The sequence below is a fragment of the Onychostruthus taczanowskii genome, unplaced genomic scaffold, assembly GCF_017590055.1.
Source record: "Onychostruthus taczanowskii isolate IOZ18803 unplaced genomic scaffold, ASM1759005v1 scaffold507, whole genome shotgun sequence".
Classification (NCBI taxonomy): Eukaryota; Metazoa; Chordata; class Aves; order Passeriformes; family Passeridae; genus Onychostruthus; species Onychostruthus taczanowskii.
This window is the reverse complement of record NW_024502647.1, coordinates 942-10138: the sequence shown is the minus strand read 5'-3', so window position 1 is coordinate 10138 and position 9197 is coordinate 942. Positions and strand designations below refer to the sequence as shown.

The 9197-nt window shown below is 51.6% G+C and overlaps 1 long non-coding RNA gene across 1 annotated transcript; it reads left to right on the top strand.

Annotated features, from left to right (window-relative positions):
- Positions 1-3279: 3279 nt before the first annotated feature.
- LOC121342053 lies at positions 3280-7603 on the top strand. The gene is made up of 3 exons (XR_005953499.1): positions 3280-3777; positions 6490-6528; positions 7556-7603. It is a non-coding gene; the product is annotated as an uncharacterized LOC121342053 (long non-coding RNA).
- The last annotated feature ends 1594 nt before the right edge of the window (positions 7604-9197 follow it).

Here is a 9197-nt window from a genome sequence, read left to right as displayed (position 1 = left end):
ATATTTTTCAGTTTTGGGGGTGAGTTTTGGGAATATTCCCGTTTTTTTGGGGGGATTTGGGGCAGTGGGAGGTGAGAATTCCTCGGGATTTTTGGGAATTTTTTTTCCAGGGGGAAAATCCCTTCACGGATGATCCCGAGGAGAAGGAGGAGCACGAGGAAGGGGAAGGAGCAGCCGAGGAAAACCCCCAAAATCCCGAGGAAAATCCCCAAAATCCCGAGGAAAATCCCACAGAAAATCCTCAAAATCCCCAAAATCCCACGGAAAACTGGGAAAATTCCTGCCAGAAATGGGAGAATTCCTGCCAGGAATGGGGAAATGCCCGCCAGAAATGGGAAAATTTCTGCCAGGATTGGGAAAATTCCGTCCAGAAATGGAAGAATTCCTTCAGGGATGGGAAAATTCCTTCAGGGATGGGGAAAATTCTTCTGGAGTGGGAGAATTCCCACCAGGAATGGGGAAAATTCTGCCAGGATTGGGAAAATTCCTGCCAGAAATGGGAGAATTCCTGCCAGGAATGGGGAAATGCCCGCCAGAAATGGGAAAATTTCTGCCAGGATTGGGAAAATTCCGTCCAGAAATGGAAGAATTCCTTCAGGGATGGGAAAATTCCTTCAGGGATGGGGAAAATTCTTCTGGAGTGGGAGAATTCCCACCAGGAATGGGGAAAATTCCTGCCAGGATTGGGAAAATTCCGTCCAGAAATGGAAGAATTCCTTCAGGGATGGGAAAATTCCTTCAGGGATGGGGAAATTCCTGCCAGGAATGGGGAAATTCCCACCAGGATTGGGAAAATTCCTACCAGGAATGGGAAAATTCCTTCCAGGAATGGGAGAATTCTTCTCAGAAAAGGGAAATTTCCCTTCAGGAATGGGAGAATTCCCGCCTGGAATGGGAAAAATCTGCTGGATTGGGAGAATTCCCACCAGGAATGGGGAAAATTCTGCCAGGATTGGGAAAATTCCTGCCAGAAATGGGAGAATTCCTGCCAGGAATGGGGAAATTCCTGCCAGAAATGGGAGAATTCCTGCCAGGAATGGGGAAATTCCCGCCAGAAATGGGAAAATTTCTGCCAGGATTGGGAAAATTCCATCCAGAAATGGGAGAATTCTTCTCAGAAAATGGAAATTTCCCTTCAGGAATGGGAGAATTCCTGCCTGGAATGGGAGAATTTCTGCCAAGAATGGGAGAATTCCTTCAGGGATGGGAAAATTCCTGCCAGGAATGGGAAAATTTCTTCTGGGATGAGGAAATTCCTTCAGGGATGGGAAAATTCCTGCCAGGAATGGGAAAATTTCTTCTGGGATGAGGAAATTCCTTCTGGAATGGGAGAATTCCTGCCAAGAAGGGGAAATTCCTGCCAGAATTGGGGAAATTTCTGCCAGAAATGGGAGAATTTCTTCAGGGATGGGAAATTTCCTGCCTGGAATGGGAGAATTCCTGCCAGGAATGGGGGAATTTCTGCCAGAAATGGGAGAATTCCTTCTGGAATGGGAGAATTCCTTCTGGAATGGGAAAATTCCTTCTTGAATGGGGAAATTCCTGCCAGGAATGGAAGAATTCTCCTCAGGAAAGGGAAAATTTCCCTTCAGGAATGGGGAAAATTCCACTCAGGAATGGAAAAGGGATGAAAAAAACGGAAAAATGATGGAAAAAATAATGGGAAAGGGTTGGAATAAAGGGATTTGGGGACACCGTGACAGGATTTGGGGGCCCTGAGGGGAATTCCTGCCAGGAATGGGGAAATTCCTCCTCAGGAAAGGGAAATTTCCCTTCAGGAATGGGGAAATTCCACTCAGGAATGGAAAAGGGATGAAAAAAACCAGAAAAATTATGGAAATGGGATGGAAAAAATGATGGGAAAAGGGGTGGGCAAAGGGATTTGGGGACCCTGAGGGGATCTGGGGGCCATGAGGGGATTTTGGAAGATTTTCCTGCCTGGAATGGGAGAATTCCTGCCAGGAATGGGGGAATTTCTGCCAGAAATGGGAGAATTCCTTCTGGAATGGGAGAATTCCTTCTGGAATGGGAAAATTCCTTCTTGAATGGGGAAATTCCTGCCAGGAATGGAAGAATTCTCCTCAGGAAAGGGAAAATTTCCCTTCAGGAATGGGGAAAATTCCACTCAGGAATGGAAAAGGGATGAAAAAAACGGAAAAATGATGGAAAAAATAATGGGAAAGGGTTGGAATAAAGGGATTTGGGGACACCGTGACAGGATTTGGGGGCCCTGAGGGGATTTGGGGACAATTTGAGGGGATTTGGGGATATTTTGATGGAATCTGGGGACATTTTGAGGAGATTTGGGAATGCTGAGGGGATTTGAGGACAGCGTGAGGGGATTTGGGAACACTTGGAGGAAATTTGGGGACCCTGAGGTGATTTGGGGACATTTTGAGGGGATTTGGGGATGCCGTGAGGGTGTTTGAGGATATTTTGAGGGAATTTAGTGACATTGTGAGGGGATTTGGGGATACTGTGAGGGGGTTTGGTGACCCTGAGGTGATTTGGGAACACTTTGGATGCCGTGAGAGGGTTTGAGGATATTCTGAGGGAATTTGGGGACACTGTGAGGGGATTTGGGGATACTGTGAGGGGGTTTGGTGACATTGTGAGGGGATTTGGGGACCCTGAGGTGATTTGGGGACATTTTGAGGGGATTTGGGGATACTGTGAGGGGGTTTGGTGACATTGTGAGGGAATTTGATGACTCTGAAGGGATTTGGGGACATTTTGAGGGGATCTGGGGGCCCTGAGGGGACTTCGGAAGACCATGAGGGGGTTTGGGGACATTTTGAAGGAATTTGGTGACATTGTGAGGGAATTTGATGACCCTGAGGGGATTTGGGGACACCGTGAGGGGGTTTGAGGACATTTTGAGGGAATTTGGTGACATTGTGAGAGGTTTGGTGACATTGTGAGGGGATTTGGGGACCCTGAGGTGATTTGGGGACATTTTGAGGGGATTTGGGGATGCCGTGAGAGGGTTTGAGGATATTCTGAGGGAATTTGGTGACACTGTGAGGGGATTTGGGGATACTGTGAGGGGGTTTGGTGACCCTGAGGTGATTTGGGAACACTTTGAGGGGATTTGGGGACCCTGAGGGGATTTGGGGACATTTTGAGGGGATTTGGGGAAGCCGTGAGGGGGTTTGAGGATATTCTGAGGGAATTTGGGGACACTGTGAGGGGATTTGGTGACATTGCGAGGGGATTTGGGGACCCTGAGGTGATTTGGGAACATTTTGAGAGGATCTGGGGTCCCTGAGGGGATTTGCGGTCCCTGAGGGGATTTGGGAACGCTGTCACTGAGGGCTGGGGACACTCACTGTGAGGCACTGGGGACATTGTCACTGGGAGGGGCCGCTCCGGGCCCGTTTTGAGGCCGGTTCGGGGCCGGGCCGGGCCCATTCCGGGTTCGCTTCGGGGCCGCTCCGCTCCCGGCCCCGGGCACTCCATGGCGACCCCTCCTCCCCTCACCGCCGGCAAGGGGCACGCCCCGCGGCGCCGTCCAATCAGGAGCCAGAACGCCCGTGATTGACAGGCCGTGCCCTCAGGGAGGAAGCGCCTCCACCAATCAGATCGAGGGCGGGAACCAGTCGGACCAATAGGAGCTGTGGGTGGGCCGCGCCGCTGAGGAGATCAACCAATCAGAAGTGCTGTGGGCGAGGCCAAACGGGAGGCGGGCGGTGCCGCGCGTGCGCAGGCGGCTGAGGCGGGCGGTGAAGCGGCGGCGGCGCCGGGCGGACGCGGCAGCGATGGAGCCGGGATACGGTGGTAGGTGCCTTGCGGGGCGGCCCCGCGGTACTGCCGCTCCCCCGGGGTGACGGTGGTTCCTTCCTCTCGCTGCCTCAGGACCGGCTCCGTTACCGGCGGGTGCCGGGGGGGGCTTCGCCGCAGCGGGAAGCGCAGCGCCCGCCACCCCGTGAGGCGCCGGCGCCGCTGATTGGCTGAGCTCCACGTCACTCACCGCTAGGGCGGCGCTGATTGGCTGTTAGGGGCTTTGTTGGAGGGGTCGTGCCCTGAGGGCGACGGGGGGGGGGGCGGAAATGGCGCCGGGCCCATTTCTGAAGACGACACAAAATGGCGGCCGCGGCTCCGCCCCCGCCGCCTGTGCCTCAGTTTCCCTCGTCCTGGCCCGGCCCAACCGTGGCGACACCCGGGGGGGCTCTGTCCCCTCTCAGGAGGATCCCCCTTGGATCACCTTCTGGATCTCCCCTGGAAATTCCCTCCTGCAATCCCTTTAGGATCCCCTCAGGATTCCCTCTGGAAATTCCCTCAGGATCTCCCCTGAATCCCCTCAGGATCTCCCTGGAAGTTTCCCTGGATCCCCTCCAGATTCCCTCTGGAAATTCCCTCTGGAAATTCCCTCAGGATCTCCCCTGAATCCTCTCAGGATTCCCTTTGGAATTTCCCCTAGATCCTCTCAGGATCTCCCCTGGAAATTCGCCGTGGATTCCCCCTCAGAAATCCCCTGAATCCCCTCAGGATTCCTGCTGGAAATTCTCTGGATCCCCTCGGGATTCCCCCTGGAATTTCCCCTGGATCCCCTCAGGATTCCCCTTGGAATTTCCCCTGGATCCCCTCAGGATCTCCCCTTGGAATTTCCCCTGGATCCCCTCAGGATCTCCCCTGGAATTTTCTGAAAATTCCCTCAGGATTCCCCTTGGAATTTCCCCTGGATCCCCTCAGGATCTCCCCTTGGAATTTCCCCTGGATCCCCTCAGGATCTCCCCTGGAATTTCCCCTGGATCCCCTCAGGATTCCCCTTGGCATTTCCCCTGGATCCCCTCAGGATCTCCCCTGGAAATCCCCTCAGGATTCCCTTGGATCCCTTCAGGATCCCCCTGGAATTTCCCCTGGATTCCTCAGCCTGGCAAAAGGGATCAGGAGAGGGCAATCTCACCCTGTTTTGTTTTGGTTTTTTGTTTTTTTCGGCCCAACCGTGGCGACACCCGGGGGTGTCCCGTGACCCCTTCCTTGGGGGCCTGTGCCCTCCTCAGGACGTCCCGTGGTCCCTCCTGAGGGGATCCCGGTCCCCTCCTCAGGGAGATCCCCCTGGAGTCCCCGCCTTGGATCTCCCCTGGATCTCCCTCAGGATCTCCTCTGGGAATTCCCTCCTGGAATCTCCTTAGGATCCCCTCAGGATTCCCCCTGGAAACTCCCTGGATCTCCCTTCAGGATTCCCCCTGGATCTCTTCAGGATCCCTCTAGAAATTCCCCTGGATCTCCTCAGGATTCTCTCTGGAGATTCCCTCAGGTTCCCCCTTGGAAATTCCCCTGAGGATCCCCCCCGGAAATTCCCCTGGATCCCCTCAGGATTCTCTCTGGAAATTCCCTGTGGATTCCCCCTCAGAATCTGCCTGGATCCCCTCAGGATCTCTCCTGGAAATTCCCCTGGATCCCTTCAGGATCTTCCCTGGAAATTCCCTCAGGATCTCCCTGGAATTTCCCCTGGATCCCCTCTCAGGTTTCCCCCTGGGTTTTCTGAGGATCTCTCCTGGAAATTCCCTGGATCCCCTCAGGATCCTCTCAGGATTTCCCCTAGAAATTCCCTTGGATTCCTTCAGGATCTCTTCTGGATCCCTTCAGGATTTCCTCTGGAAATTCCCCTGGATTCCCTCAGGATTCCCCCTGGATCCCTTAGTAATCCCTCCTGGAATTTCCCCTGAATTTTTCAGCCTGAAAAAAGGAATCAGGAAAATCCACCCTGATTTATTTTTTTTAATTATTTATCCGAGGCTTGGCTTCTTTTCCAGGCTCACTTTGGATTTCAGGGCTGGGATTTGGGATCAGGGCTGGATTTTGGGGCTGGGATTTGGGATTTGGGCTGGAATTTGGGACTGGGGCTGGGTTTGGGATCGGGGCTGGATTTTGGGATTGGGGCTGGGATTTGGGCCTGGATTTGGGATCAGAGTTGGAATTCAGGATTTTGGCTGGATTTTGTGATCAGGGCTGGATTTTGGGTGGGATTTGGGGCTGGGATTTGGGATTTTGGCCTGGGATTTGGGATCAGGACTGGATTTTGGGGCTGGATTTGGGATCAGAGTTGGAATTCAGGATTTTGGCTGGATTTTGTGATCAGGGCTGGCTTTTGGGGGGGATTTGGGGCTGGGATTTGGGATTTTGGCCTGGGATTTGGGATCAGGGCTGGATTTTGGGGCTGCTTTTGGAATCAGGTCTGGAATTTAGGGCTGGATTTGGTATCCGGGCTGGAATTTGGGGCCGGATTTTGAGATTGGGGTTGGATTTTGGGGCTGGATTTTGGGATCAGGGCTGGAATTTTGGGATCAGGGCTGGATTTTGGGATCAGGGCTGGATTTTGGGATCAGGGCTGGATTTGCTATCCGGGCTGGAATTTGGGGCCGGATTTTGAGATTGGGGTTGGATTTTGGGGCTGGATTTTGGGATCAGGGCTGGAATTTTGGGATTGGCTCAGGAAAAGTGGGAATTTTCCCTTCCCTGCTGACATCTCCTCCTTTTCCCCAGGCTATGGCACCTGGAGCACCGGGGCCACCGGCACCCAGGGTGAGATTTTCCCAGCTTTTCCTCAACTTTTCCTTTTTTCCCTCTTCCCCCCACTTTTTTTCCCATTTCCCCCCCATTTTTCTCCCATTTCCCCCTCATTTTCCCCCTTTTTTCTCCCCATTTTCTCCTATTTTATTAATTCCCCCCAATTTTTCTTGCATTTTATTATTTTTTCTCCCATTTCCCCACATTTTTCTCCCATTTCCCCCCTTTTCCCTCTCATTTTCCCCCCATTTTATTTATTTCCCCCATTTTTCTCTCCATTTCCCCCATTTTTCTTGCATTTTATTCTTTTTTCCTCCCATTTCCCCCCAAATTTTCCTCATTTTCTTCTCATTTTATTAACTTTTTCCCATTTTCTCCCCATTTCCCCCCATTTTTCTCCCCTTTCCCCCCATTTTTCTCCTATTTTTTTCCCTTTCTCCCACTTTCCCCCCGTTTCCCTCTCATTTCCCCCTTTTTCTCCCCATTTCCTCCTGTTGTATTAATTTTCCCCCCCAATTTTTCTTGCACTTTATTATTTTTTCTCCCATTTTCCCCACATTTTTCTCCCATTTCCCCCAATTTTCCCCCATTATCTTCTCATTTTATTATTTTTTTCCCATTTTCTCCCCATTTCCCCCCATTTTTCCCCCCTTTCCCCCCATTTTCTCCTCTTTTTTCCCATTTTCCCCCTTTTTCCTCCCACTTTTCCCCCCTTTTCCCCATTTTCCCACCCCTTTTCCCCCTCTTTTCCCCATTTTTCCAATTTTCCTCTTTTTCTCCCCCTTTTTCCCATTTTCCACCCTTCCCTCCCCCCCCCCCCCCCCCCCCCCCCAAACCCTGCCCCCCCCCACCCCCCATTTTTCCACCCTTCCCTCCCCGTCCCACCCCAACTCCCAAAACCTCTTCACCCCCCAAACCCTTTTCCTGCAAAACCCATCAGAATTCCACCCAACCCCCCCAAATCCCCCCTTTTCCCAGAAACCCCAAACATTTCAGCCCAAATTTTATTTTTTTTTCCATGAAAAATTCCCATTTTTTCCAGGTTCCTATGGCACCAACACGACCAGCTGGCAAGGTGGGTGTGAGGGCTCAGGATCTTTGGGAATCTGGCAATTCCCAAATTCCCTAATCCTGCATTTTCCCCCTTTTTCCTTCTTTTCTCCCCATTTTCCCAACTTTTTTCCTCCTTTCCCCCCACTTTTCCCCTCATTTTCCCCGATTTTTCCCTCATTTTTCCCATCCCTTTTCCCTTTCATTTCCCAATGTTTTCCTCTTTTTCCCTCTTTCCCTCCTTTTTCTTTCCTTTTTGCCATTTTCCCTTTTTTCCCCCCATTTTTACCTTTTTTCCCCTTTTTTTCCCCTTTCTTTTCCCAATTTTTTCCTCCCTTTTTCCCATTTTCCTCCCTTTTCCTTCCTTTCTTCCCCCCTTTTCCCTCCCCCTTCCCCCTCCCTTTATTCCTCACTTTTACCAGTGCTTTTCCTGCTGGGCTCCCCCACCTGCAATTCTTTAATTAATCCCCTAATTAACCAATTAACTAATTACTCCCCATGCTACAAAGGCTCTGACTCCAGAGCCCAAAACCCCTCAGATTCCTTTGGAATTTTTTTACTTTGGAATCATCCCAGAGCTTCTCCTGCTGGGCTCCCACCCCTGTAACTCTTCAACTCCCCCCTTAATGACCCTCTAACTAATTAATTAATTAACTAATTAATTAATTCCTCCCCAGGCTACAAGGGTAAGGAGTTCTACACGCCCCAAATCCCCTTGGAATCCTCCCCGAGCTTCTCCTGCTGCGCTCCCACCCCTGTAACTCTTCAACTCCCCCTTAATGACCCTCTAACTAATTAATTAATTAACTAATTAATTAATTCCTCCCCAGGCTACAAGGGTAAGGAGTTCTACACGCCCCAAATCCCCTTGGAATCCTCCCCGAGCTTCTCCTGCTGCGCTCCCACCCCTGTAACTCTTCAACTCCCCCTTAATGACCCTCTAACTAATTAATTAATTAACTAATTAATTAATTCCTCCCCAGGCTACAAGGGTAAGGAGTTCTACACGCCCCAAATCCCCTTGGAATCCTCCCCGAGCTTCTCCTGCTGCGCTCCCACCCCTGTAACTCTTCAACTCCCCCTTAATGACCCTCTAACTAATTAATTAATTAACTAATTAATTAATTCCTCCCCAGGCTACAAGGGTAAGGAGTTCTACACGCCCCAAATCCCCTTGGAATCCTCCCCGAGCTTCTCCTGCTGCGCTCCCACCCCTGTAACTCTTCAACTCCCCCTTAATGACCCTCTAACTAATTAATTAATTAACTAATTAATTAATTCCTCCCCAGGCTACAAGGGTAAGGAGTTCTCCGCCTTTGCCTCGGGATCGGGATCCGCCTTTGCCTCGGGATCGGGATCCGCCTTCGCCTCGGGATCCGCCTTCAGCCAGGGATCCTCGTCGGGCCCGGCCGAGCCGCCCGGCTCCAACCCCGACTCCATCATCGCCAAGATCAACCAGCGCCTGGACCTGCTGGCCAAGGAGGGCAGCCCGGGGGATGGCCCCGAGCAGCACCACAGGTGGGAGCTCAATGAGCTTAATTAGCCCTAATTAGCCCCAAATCCCCCATTTCCCCCCTCATTCTGGGGTCATTTTTTGAGGTTTGGTCCCAAAGTTCCGGTGTTTTCCCAGGGTT